The following is a 13,159-nucleotide window of genomic DNA, read 5'->3' on the forward strand; positions in this document are numbered from 1 at the left end:
ATAGCTTAAGAAAAGAGGCTTAGGTCGAACCCATAATACACTTCATAACCTGGATCGGTTTCTCAAGAACTAGCATGATAGGACCCAAATTCATCTTAATATATTCATGATTGATATAATAACATCATCTAGTAGTAATTCAACCAATAACCAATTCAATTGAACTAACATTACACAATTCATATCAAGATCATAACTTAGGGTTAATAGGAATAGGTCATCTTTTACAAACTAGACCAATCCATCAAGATACAACACAATTGAGTTAAAATACATGTTAATCTATTCATAACATCAATTTCATATTGGATAAAAACCCACTTGAAAACCCAACTTTTGAAATCACTTTGATGGAACCCTTTGAGAAAAGAGGTATCAAAGGTGAAAGAAATCTCATACCTTACTAATTGATGAAGATTTATGGAGAAATTCGACCCTTTGAAGCCATTGAACCCACATCTAGCTTGGTCTTCAATGGGGTTTCTTTGGGAGAAAGAAAGAAGAGAGAAGGAAGAGGATTTTGGGTTTGGGAATTATAAGAGCTTAGGTTAGTCTAATTAGGTTAGAGGCTTTATATAGGTGGTTAAATAACTTAATCAAAAATCCCCTAACCCCTAATTAACCTCCTAACTAAGCAAACTAATTAAATGAATTAAGTCAAAACGTGCAGCAAAACCAGTGGTCTCACAGACTAGACCATGTCGACGCCCCGTTTGTCAGTTGACGGGCCAAGGACCAGTCTTGTTGGACCGTCAATAAATTCAGGGACTATGAAAATCTCAACCTTGGATAATTTTTCTAAGTGTCCATCGATGGAGAAAATCGACTCCCTATCGATTGACACAGGATTCGTTGATGGCAACCGTCTATGGATACTGCCTTTTGGCAGCTTTTTGCCAAAATGCAAGGGTCCTCCTCAAGGGCCCTTAGTTGGTCCTTGGGGGATTCGTACCCAAAAGTTTCGAATATGAACTATCTATAATGTTATACACCCTTCCACCAATTTTCATCATTTTCTGACTCCTAAAAGCTAGTCAAAAAGGCTAAGGCACGCTAGCACCTCATTAAACTAGTTACGGATGTCATGGACGTTTTTGGATGTTTTGGTTTCTAGACTTCCTAAATGACCTATATTCATTAAAATAGACTTTAAAACAGTATCTAAAACTTTTGACACTTATGTTAGGATCTAGAACACGTCTTAGATTTTCAAAGTGTTACATCCTCACAGATTCGAGGACAAGACCCGCATGTCCTTTTAATGGTCTTTTTATGTATTTTAATCTTATATAGTCTTAGTCCCAAATGTTTTACTCTAAAGTATTAGATGGTTTATGAGGCATATGTGTTGTAAAGCTAAATGTTCTGAAAGTATTCCGCTTGCTTAATAATGAAAATATTCTTCGTGTGAGAAGAAAATTTTAAATTCTTACTTAATTTTAAGTGTCGTATGCAATGAAAGATCTGTGTGGCTTGTATGAGACCTCCGAGAGGTCGAATCTGCCGGTAATGACTAGGGGTGATCCCGAGTCGTTACAATGGTTCTTTTAACGAAAGCCAAGGGAATCAAAGGTAAGAAAGTTTCTTAATTTAAAGAATAAGTTTATGAGTGTGCAAGATTACAACCTCAATTTCACTCAAGTATCCATCTATGCTCTGGAGATGGTGGTTGATATGAAGAGTAAGATGAGTTTATTTGTTTCTGTCTATCCCGATTATCTAGTAACGAAGGTAAGACGACTATGTTAATAGGGGACATAGACATATCCAGAATCATGATCCATGTGCAAAAAGTTGAAAAAGATAAGTAGAATGACAGGGAAGAGTTCCGCAGTAAGAGGACTACGACAAAAAATCACGAGTCAGATCAGTAGAAGACCGGGAATGTAAATCGGTCATCCTTTCATCAAATATCACCTAGGCCTATTCCATCATCAGCTAGTGCGCCTATGCCAAAGAACATGAATGATTTGAGAAACTAGACCTCCCAAAATTTTAGAGCTCGACCTAGTAAGTCTCAAGGTAGTGTGGCACAAGGGAATACTTAGACCCTCACACGTGCTAAGTGTAGTAGGAACCACCCAGGAGCATGTCGTTATGGCTCCAATGGTTGCTTAAAGTGTGGTCAAATGGGTTACTTTATGTGAGAGTGACCTAAAAACGGGCAAGGTAATGGGGAAACAAATCCCAATCTTCTTCAACGGCTTCGGCAGAGGTGCTCCGAGAGGAGTTACTTTAGGAACAAACGGAGGAACAACAATTTGTATGCTATAACTAGTCGCATGGATCAGGATAACTCACCAGATGTTGTCAGTAATAAGCTTAAAGTCTTTACCTTGATGTTTATGCCTTAATTGATCCAGGTGTGAGTTTGCCTATTGTGACTCCTTATGTAGCCATGAGGTTTGACATTTTCCCTAAACAACTTCTTGAGCCCTTCAGTATTTCCACATATATTGGTGAGTCTATTCTAGAAAAAAGAGTCTATCGTGATTGTATCATATTTGTCAATCATAAGAACACCACGGCTGACATAATTAAGCTAGATATGGAGGACTTTGATGTTATTATTGTATGGACTAGTTCCTTCTTGTTATGTCTCAGTTGATTGTAGAACTCAAATAGTCAAGTTTCAATTTCCTAATGAGCCAGTTTTAGAGTGAAGGAGTAGTTCAGAGTGCCTACGAGTCATTTCATACGTTAAGGCCAGAAAGTTAGTTTGCATGTATCACTTAGTCCAAGTTAATGACTTTAGTATGGATACACCACCTATTAGTTAGTTGTAGTTGTGAGTGGGTTACCAGATGTCTTTCTAGATGATGACCCTCTTGAGAGACAAATAGACTTTGAGACATAGACATTCATCCTGATACTCAATTCGTCTTTATTCCACCATATGGAATGGCTACATATGAGTTAAAGAATAGTTGAGAGATCTTTTTTATAAGGGTTTCATCTGACCTAGTGTTTCACCTTGGGGCACTCCAGTCTTATTTGTGAGAAATAAAAATGGTTCCCTTAGGATTTGTATCGATTACCTCCAATTGAACAAGGTCACATAAACAATAAATATCCCATTCCGAGAATTGATGACCTTTTCGATCAACTCTAGGGTGCCACTTGCTTATCTAAGATAGACATCAGAATTGGTTATCATCAGTTGAAAGCAAGAGAAAGTGACATCCCGGAGACGATATTCAAGACGTTTTATGGTCATTATGAGTTCCTTATAATGTTTTTTGGCTTGACCAATGCCCCAACAGCGTTCATGAATCTTATGAACAAAGTATTTAAGTCAAATATTGATATGTTTGTCATCGTTTTCAATAATGACTTATTGATATATTGAAGGAATGAGGAGGACCATGGTAGTCATCTCAGAATTGTCCTCCAAAACTCTTAAGGATCGAGAGTTACATGCTAAATTTTCTAAGTGTGAGTTCTAGTTTGAGTCTGTGGCATTCTTAGGCCACATTGTATATGGCAAAGAGATTCTATTTGACATTAGAAGATTGAAGCAGTACAGAATTAGCCTTGATCCATATCTCCAACTAATATAAAGAGTTTCTTGGGTTGAAAGTTTACTAAAAAAGGTTCGTACAGGTGTTTACTTCTATTTCGTCCCCATTGACTAAGTTGACTCACAAAACAGCTAAGTTAAACTTGTGAGAAAAATTTTCCGGAATTGAAAACCCGGTTAGCCATTACTCTAGTGTTGACCCTACCAGAGGATACAAAGACTTCTGTTGTTTATTTAAATGCATCCAAAGTTGGACTTCATTGTATATTAATGCAGAATGACAGTGTTATAGCCTATGCCTCCAGAAAACTTAAGATTCACGAAAGGAACTACCCGACTCATGATATCAAGCTGACAAAATTGTTTTTTCTCTTAAACTATGGTGTCACTATCGATATAGTGTCCATGTGGATGTATTCACCGACCAGAAGAGTCTCCAGTATGTTTTCAGTATGAAGTAGCTTAATCTCAAACAAAAGAGCTAGTTAATTTTCTCAAGGACTATGACATGAGTATCCCTTATCACCCAGGTAAGGCTAATGTTGTTCCTGATGCTTTAAGCAGGTTAACAATATGAAGTATTTCTCACGTTAAGGAAGGCAAGAAAGAATCCTTTGCCAGTCATTTTTTTAATCATCCTAATATCTTAGCTAAGAAAGTTCACAGATTGTCCCGGTTGTTAGTCTATTTGTTAGATTCTATTGAACGAGGAGTGATCGTGATGAATGAGGCTAAATCATCCTTAGTGTCTGAGGTAAAGGAGAACAAGACAAAAACCCTCTCTTACTTGAGCTAAAGGTAAATGTTTATAAGCAAAAAGTAATGCGTTTTGAACAAGGAGGAGATGGTGTGTTGAGGTATCAAGGTAAATTGTGTGTACCAAAGGTGGATGAGCTCTATGAGAGGAACATGCAGAAGCTCACAATTCTAGATACTCAATCTATCCCGGTTCCACAAAGATGTACCATGACTTGAGAGAATTCTATCGGTGGAATAGTAAGAAGAGATGCATTGTAGATTTCTTTGTTAAGTGCCCAAATTGCCAACCAGTCAGGGTGGAACACCAAACGCCAGGTAGTGTGGCTCAGAACATAGTTCTTCCATAATGGAAGTGACATATGATCAATATGGACTTCATTACTAGCTTGACACGATCTCGCAGGTAGCATGATTCGATTTGGATAATTGTAGATCGGATGACTAAAATAACCCATTTCTTGCCAGTAAAGACCACAAACTCAACAAAATATTATGACAAATGATATATTCAAGAGATAGTTCGACTTCATGGAGTTCTTGTTTCTATTATTTCAGATAGTGGTGCACAATTCACCACTCAGTTTTGGAAGTATTTTAAAAAAGTTTTGGGTTCGAAGGTAAACATTAGTACTGTTTTTCATCCTCAGACGGATGACCAAGTAGAGCACACAATTCAGGACTTAGAGGATATGTTAAGGGCATGCGTCATGGATTTCAATATGAATTGGGATGACCATTGCCTCTCATAGAATTTGCCTATAATAATAGTTATCACTCTACTATCCAGATGGATCCTTACGAGGCTCTTTATAGGAGAAGATGTAGAACTCTTATTGGGTGGTTGGAAGTTGGTAAAGATGGTTTGATAGGGTCAGTCTTGGTTCATCAAGCTATGGAGAAAGTAAAGATTATTCTAGAAAGTTACAAAGTTATCAGAAATCCTATATAGATGTTAGAATGAGAGACTTGGAATTTGAGATTAATGATTGAGTTTATTTGAAGGTTTCACCTATTAAGGGTGTTATCGGATTTGGTAAGAACGGAAAACTCAGTCCCCGAACACTGGTCCTTAGAAGATATCCAAGAGATTTGGCAATGTAGCTTATGAGTTGGAGCTACCATCAAAGTTAGCAACAGTCCAGCCGATCTTTCACATCTCTGTGATATAGAAGTGTTTGATCTATCCTTCATCTATTTTACCTATCGAGAATATTGGTATCAAGGAAAACCTATCTTATGTGGAGATTCTCATTCAGATTCTTGATCGTCAGTTTCGCAAGTTGAGAACCAAAAAAGTTGCATCAATCAAGGTCTTATAGAGGAATAACTTTATGATAAAGCTACTTGGGAGGCCGATGAGGATATGAAGAAGAGATACCATCACTTCTTTCCTTCTGAATCAATTCTAGACCAAGGCGCTAACTCTTTATAAAGTAATCTTTAAGTTAATATGTTTAGTTTATGCTAATTGCATGTGTTGTGCTTGAGTTGGGTTGTTAGGCACTTTATTATCCCTATTGTAATTAATATGATCTCATTTGATGATGAATGTTCCCAAAAGGGAGACATTTTAACACTTTGGATTGTGAAGAGGTTCGTACGACTTGATATCAGTTTTAAGTTTTAGGTTAACTTAAAACGATTTTATCTCTTAGCACATAAAAATTCATATGGCCCATGATATATCAATTTGAAGGTCATTGAGTCCTCTTTCCAACGCCACCAAGTTTTCTTAATTTCGAGCTCGAAGTAAAAGTTATGCCTGTTTGAGTGAAACCTCTCTTTGAAAGGCACCTCAATCGTTTTTAGATGGGTAGTTTGGTCTTTTCATTTTTCTCACTAAGCCTAGCCACATTTTCTTCACCCAATTAAGAGAATAATCAGTGTTGAACCATTTATTTCTTCACCTGAATCTGTTGTCTCTCGTCCCTTAGGCCTCGTTTGTTTGCAAATTTTATATCACGGTCATTTAGGCCTCATTTGTTTTCAATAAGATTAGATGTTTAAATACAAATGCGCATCTGAATGTTAAGATGTGCATTAAGATTAAGATGTCATAATCTAAATGATCATCTTAATATTAAGATGTAGTTTCTAGGTCTGAACACTAAATCATTAATATTGTTTGTTTTCAATATTTGAAAGTGGATAATTTTAAAAAAAAATTAATTGAGTACACTATATCAATAAAGGTTATAATCCAAACCAGTATAACTACTTCCAAAAATTGTTTCAAGAATAAGATTATAACTTACCCAGAAAAAAGATGGTAAATTTGTTTTCTTAAACATTTTTTTCTCAAGAAACAATGATATTTTTTTCCGAAGAAGTTCTGACAACAAACGAATTGTGACAAGAAGAGTTCTTCATAAATATCAATTCACCCAAGAATATTGTATATATTTATATATAAGATTAATATTAGTAAATTATTATGAAAACTTACTTACTAAAAAAAAGGTATTTGATTGAAAAATGAGAGGAAAAAACTTGCTACTTGCCTAGAAGAGAAGCAATGAAGAAAATGATTTGTTTATGAAAGACTAGAGTCTGAATGGTATTGGAACTCTGTTATAGATCTGATTGATTTAGATTCATTAAGAACAATTAAGAGGTTTTTTTTAAAAAATGAAACAAATGGACTGATATGAATGATTAAGATTCGGACCTAACACATGTACTTAATGGGTTGAATATTAATGATTAATATTCAGACCTCCATTAAGTGCAAACAAATGAGGTCTGATCTATTTATTTTTAAGGTATGAATCTTAATTATTCAGATTTAATCATTAAGACCTCATTTGTTTGCACTTAATGGAGGAATGATTTAATCATTCAGATTCAACTCATTAAGTATTTTTTATTTTAAGGTATGAATCTTAATTATTCAAATTCAATCTGTTAAGTCTATTTGTTTCTTTTTATAGAAAACCTCTTAACGGGTCTTAATGACTCTGAGTGAATTAGATCTATAACAAAGTCTTAATCCCATTCAAACTCTATTAAAATAATAAGTTTTCTCTCACAGATGAATTCTCTTCTTCCTCGTTTCTCTTCAGAGCAAGTTTCTTGTTTGTTCCTTTTGTTTTCCAACCAAATACCTTTTTTTCTCTTTTGAATAAGTAAATTTTCATAAAATCTTTTACAAGCATTTATGTTATATTTTAATATATACAATATCCTTGGGTCAGTTGATATTGATGGAACTCTTCTTCTCACAATTTGTTTGTTGTCAAAATTTCTTTGGAAGAAGTTATCATTGTTTCTTGAGAAAAAATTGTTTAAGAAAACAAATAAATCATTTTTTTAGGGTGAATTATAATCTTGTTCTTGAGATAATTTTTCGAAGGAAGTTATCTTGGTTTGGTTTATAACTATTTATTGATATAGTGTTTAATTCCTAATTTTCAAAAAAAAATTATGTACATTCAGATATTGAAAAATCTTAGTGATTAATGTTCAGACCTAGAAAGTACATCTTAGTATTTATATTCAGACGTCTTAATCTTAATGAAAACAAATGAGGCCCTAAGTGTCTTTGTTTTGCGTTTTTTAATTGTGTCTTAATAGGTTTTAATGATTAAAATCTATAACAGAGTTTAAATATCATTAAAATGCTTATTTAATAATCTCTACAATGATAACATTCCATCGCTACTCTATCTATTATCACCACCACTCACAATTCATTTCCGCCACAACTATCACCAGTGAGAGAGCCAAATTTTTTATAAATGGTGTTTAAGAATTGCATAAGTAAAAAAGTAATTAACGAATGGTTGCTCTAAAATCTTATAAATCAAATTATGTAACATAAATAATTATCATTTTTTATAAAAAAAAAATATACCAAGATTTTAAAAATCAAACTGCATAATATTTTCCTTGGATGTTCATGTTTATTTAATAGGAAGTGAACAAATGAAAAATATCCAGTTTAGGATGAAGTCACATTTATACTTAAATATCTTACCGAGAAATTAAAAATAAAGAGTAGAATCAAACAAGATTTTCAAAAAGAAATTTATATTAAGTCTTTTTCACTTTAAGCTTTATAGAAAAAACAAATACTAGGATTTTCTTAAGCTTTGAATTAAATAATTTATTTCAATTTTTTTAAAAAAAATTAATCAGAAGAAAAAAAATCAAAAGTCAAATGATTAAAAATTTAATTGGCTACTAAAATTATTTTTTTTATAAATTTAAGTTGCAGGTCTCTAATTTAAGATCATTTTAATAGATAATATTAGTTTTAAGTTATTAAAAATTCATTGATTTATTAATTTATATCTCTTTAAAAATATAAAAATAAAATGTAGTTGTGAGGAATCAAACTCGCATGCTTGTTGGTCAATCAGCTTTGGCTGAGCACCATAACACAATGGGCTGAGAACAGTTGTTATTTCAAGGATGATCAAAACGTTTTATTTGTATATATGATGTAATTTTTCGACGCAGGGAGTCCAAATGAGACATTCTGGGCTTAGTGTAGTTACGCCATTGACTACCATCACAATCAATCCCCACCAGTTACCTCATAACCACCATCCTTTATTCAACCTCAACCATAACCACACAGCCACCACTGACAACCGTTATACCATAAGATGCTATCCACAACTATCATCACTCAACACCATTCCAAATTGACATACATAGTCACCATCGCTAAGCACCACCACCACCAATTGTTACAGAAAAAATATAATCTTAGATAAATTGAGTATTTTTAACTTTATTTATTATTTTAATAAAAATAAATTCTATACATTTAGATATTGAGAAAATAAAGAGTATTAATTATTTAATATTCAGATCTTAATGCAACATCTTAGTATTTAGATGTATATTTGATTCAAAGCTTTAAATATTAATGTACATCTTAATATTCAGATGTACATTTAGATTCAGACATCTTAGTCTTAATAAAAATAAATGATGTCTTAATCACATCTACAAAAAATTATATTTTTTATACAAGGTTAATTTTGTTTATGTTTCGTGCTATCACATAAAAGCAATGCATATCACGATCTTAAACATGATAAGGTTACTAGAATACATTGTACATAACATACCTGGAGTGTCAGCATTAAATCATACATAGATGAGTGGAAGACTAAACTGAACTCGATTTATATATACCTCCGTGCCCACTTTAAGCAACACGTTCATGCTATCACATAAATTTAATACATATCAATATCTTAAACATGAAAATCTTACTAGAATAAGTTGCAGAGAACATACCTAAAGCGTAAGCATTATCACATAGATGAATGGAAGCGTTTAATTAAAAATAGATTTCTACTTCCATGCGCTAACCTTACGCTACTAGTGGTACCGCTAGCGATGAAATTGTGTATATATTATGTGATAACCCTAATAAATGAAGGGAGGAACAATTTATAGATGCTGAGACTTAATCATGTACGTCAATCAAGTAAATAATCTAAGGACGAGATTTGCTCTTCATGAAATATTAGTATGAGCTTTATATTAATTCAATCACAAATAAAATAATAAAAAGTAATACATTCTCCTACTTGTCTCAACGACCACATAACATTAATATTTATTGATATATGCATTAATTATGGATAAAAAAAAGTTCTTCTATAATGCATATATACCATGATATGACAAAACACTGTTGTGAATTATGACGATTATACATATTTTTTTGCTATATATTTCTTTTCAAATACTATAACATTAACAACTTATCATATCAGGTTCATAATCTATAAAACATTTAAAATTATAGTCTGTTTGAAAGTCTCATGATTGAAGCTTATCTTAAAATATTTCAAAACAACAATGTGCACATTCTTATGAGAAATAGAAATTCATTAATGCATATTAGAAATATATAATTGAGTTCCAATTGTCAAAACATCATAAGCACATCAATCATAAATACAATCATGATATCATTGCAGTGGACACACACACAATATATATATATATATATATATATATATATATATATATTCTTTGATGAAAAATAACTTTTTAGGTCATAAGTTTGTTTTCTTTAGAGTATTAGTTAAGTACTACAGAATAATCATCATAAGTTCCATTTTGAGATAATGTTCTACAGTAATAACATGTGAATACTGATTATAAGCATAACATCACAAATTTTTACTTTGATAATTGATAAGTAGCAAGTTTACTTTACTTTTTTCCACATCATTGATCCTTCAATGTATCGAGATATTAAAATTAAAGAGTTATTAAATATAACAATGATATTACTTTTTAAATAGACTAAAAAAAGAAATTAAGACACATAAACTGAAACAAATAAAATAGTATCTTTTAGTTAATGTGGCAAAACCTATGATTATTTTTTAAGAAAGTTAAACAAGAAATTATAATATGGGTTAGGTTATATGGTGAAACGGAATTATGAATAAATAATTATAGAGGCCTATAACGATGCACAAATCGAACGACATCTTAGGCAAACAGTATAAAAATGAGCAAAGTAAGACAATAAGTGAAAAGGAAATTGAATGGAGTTCAAAACTTTCTCCATCTTACTTTGTTCAATTTTTTTTTATTAGTTTTTGGACGCATGTTTTGCTCATGTATCTTGACACTTGATACATACTTCTAAAATATAAATGTTACTAAAATACGACTATGAGATTCAAAATTAGATTGGAAGGGAAAAAACACTCAAATTGAAAATGGTTATTCATATATGACTATATAATATCGTAGTTGAACTTGAAATAAATAGGTAATACAATAATTATATTTTAAAAAGTAATTATTGAAGTTACAATTTGACTCTATCAGTAGAGTTTGTTCAGTATAACAACAAATAAATCAACTAAGGTATATATAATAAAATAATATTATATTGAATTTTTAAATTCAAAATAAAAATGAGTTCTTATTATCTATAGTTATCCATGTGCTCTTTGGTACATCTAGCTAATTTTTATCCCAATTTTTCAAATATTCTTGAATAATCATATTTGGGTGAAGTTTTTGGTGAAGATTCATCATGTTTGACCTCAATTTTTTTCAAAAATATTTGGCTATTTAAAACAATATGATTTATATCCATAAGCTTTAAAAATTATCAAAAATACTCATATATTTATATTATCATTTTATAATGAATATGTTCCGTTAAAAATAACCTTATAATAAAATTGATAACAATCTACAATAACAAAATAACAATATAAGAAAGATAATACATTAGTTGCATATTCAAATTTGTCACTAATTCAGTTATAATTGATAACCCATTAAATACAAATTGTTCTTTTTCCTAAAAAATTCACTCAAATTAGAACTCAAACTTTTCCGCCGAAGATAGTAACAAAGATTAGTTGGAATTAATAAATAATAAGTAGTTTTTAACACTATAAGAGTTAAAGTGTTTTCTATTAGGACAAAAAATTTCCTCTAACCTACCAATGAGGAAAAAATGACTTTTCTTTTTCCATTCACTTAGTTCCTCCACATTTTCTAATTCTCATTTCCCAATTCACACCATACTTAACTCAATGATCCTGCACATAAATGGGGAATGCCTATTGTTTAGTGAATCCACTTAATTGAGGTGAATGAAAAATTGGACAAGTAATTACGGGACAAAGTGAGTAATTCATTATTTTAGTTTATCACAAATTTTACATAATTATTTTTTCAAATTGCTCATTTTTCTTCTACTAAACTAAATATACAAAAAAAAAGGGGAAAAGGCCTAAAATGCCCCTCAAATATTTAAATTGGTACAAGATTACCCTCCATCCACCTTTCAACCCTAAAATACCCCTGACATCCACCTTTTGGCTCAAAAACATCATCGATGTTAATCATTTGGCTCATATTTGTCATAGTTTCCTTTAAGTAAAATTATTAAACATTTATTAAAATTATATTTCCAAATGTAATTGGTCCAAATCTAAAACCTTCTCAAATAAATAATAGAAATCGTATTTTTAATTATTTTTTTTATAAAATCACATATGATTTATATTTTGACCCGATACACTTGAAAATAATATTGAAAAATAATTAATTTCATGATATCTTCTTTATGGCCTATTTTAAATCCCCCCCCCCCCCCAATTTATTATAACGTAACTCAACTCATAGATGGAGATCCAACTAAAACTCATATTCACACCGACTGATTCTCCATCTAAAAATATTATTATTTTTGATAAAATAAAATTTTCTATCAATTATCCAAATGTCTTTTTCATTTTCTCTTTTTATTCCTTTTTTTAATCTCTTATTTCTTAATCAGGATATATGGGACTCAAACTTGAAATGTACTTAGTTGTTTATATAATTTTAATTTTTATTAATGTTATGGTGGGATGAAGGTGGGGATTAGAGAAATGAGTATTTTAAGTAAAAATTAGGCAAATCATATAGTCTAAGGGAAAAATTCTTTCTATCCCTACTGTTTCACTATTTACAAAAAAAAAATTTATACGAAAATCCGGATGAATATGGATACAAATGTACATACCATGGGTAGTGTTGGCCGAATAATTGGAGGTGTCGCCTTTCTACCCCTTTTCTTGGGGTTGGGTCTTTCGAAGTTGATGCATGTTTGTTCTTTGCAGAAGTTCTCTTGCTAGAACTTGGATTTGTCATGACTATAAGGTCATGCGATGATTTAGAACTTAAATCTTCGAAGGTTTCGATTCTGGAAAAAATCCTATAGATTTTTTAGAAAAGGAAAACAGTGAAAACACAAAAAAGGAAAAAAAAAAAAGAGGAAGAAATCACAATGGAGAAGGTGATATACCTAATGGACTCTAATCCGGATGAATAGGGATAAAATTCTTTTAAATTTCAAACTTACTTTAAATTTTAACTGAAAATTTTAGCGAA

General features: G+C 31.5%; 1 pseudogene; it reads left to right on the forward strand.

Annotated features, from left to right (window-relative positions):
- The first annotated feature begins 2,172 nt into the window (after positions 1 to 2,172).
- The window catches only part of LOC107001472, a 25,263-nt pseudogene continuing 14,276 nt past the window's right edge, over positions 2,173 to 13,159 (forward strand).

Source organism: Solanum pennellii, chromosome 10, assembly GCF_001406875.1.
Source record: "Solanum pennellii chromosome 10, SPENNV200".
Classification (NCBI taxonomy): Eukaryota; Viridiplantae; Streptophyta; class Magnoliopsida; order Solanales; family Solanaceae; genus Solanum; species Solanum pennellii.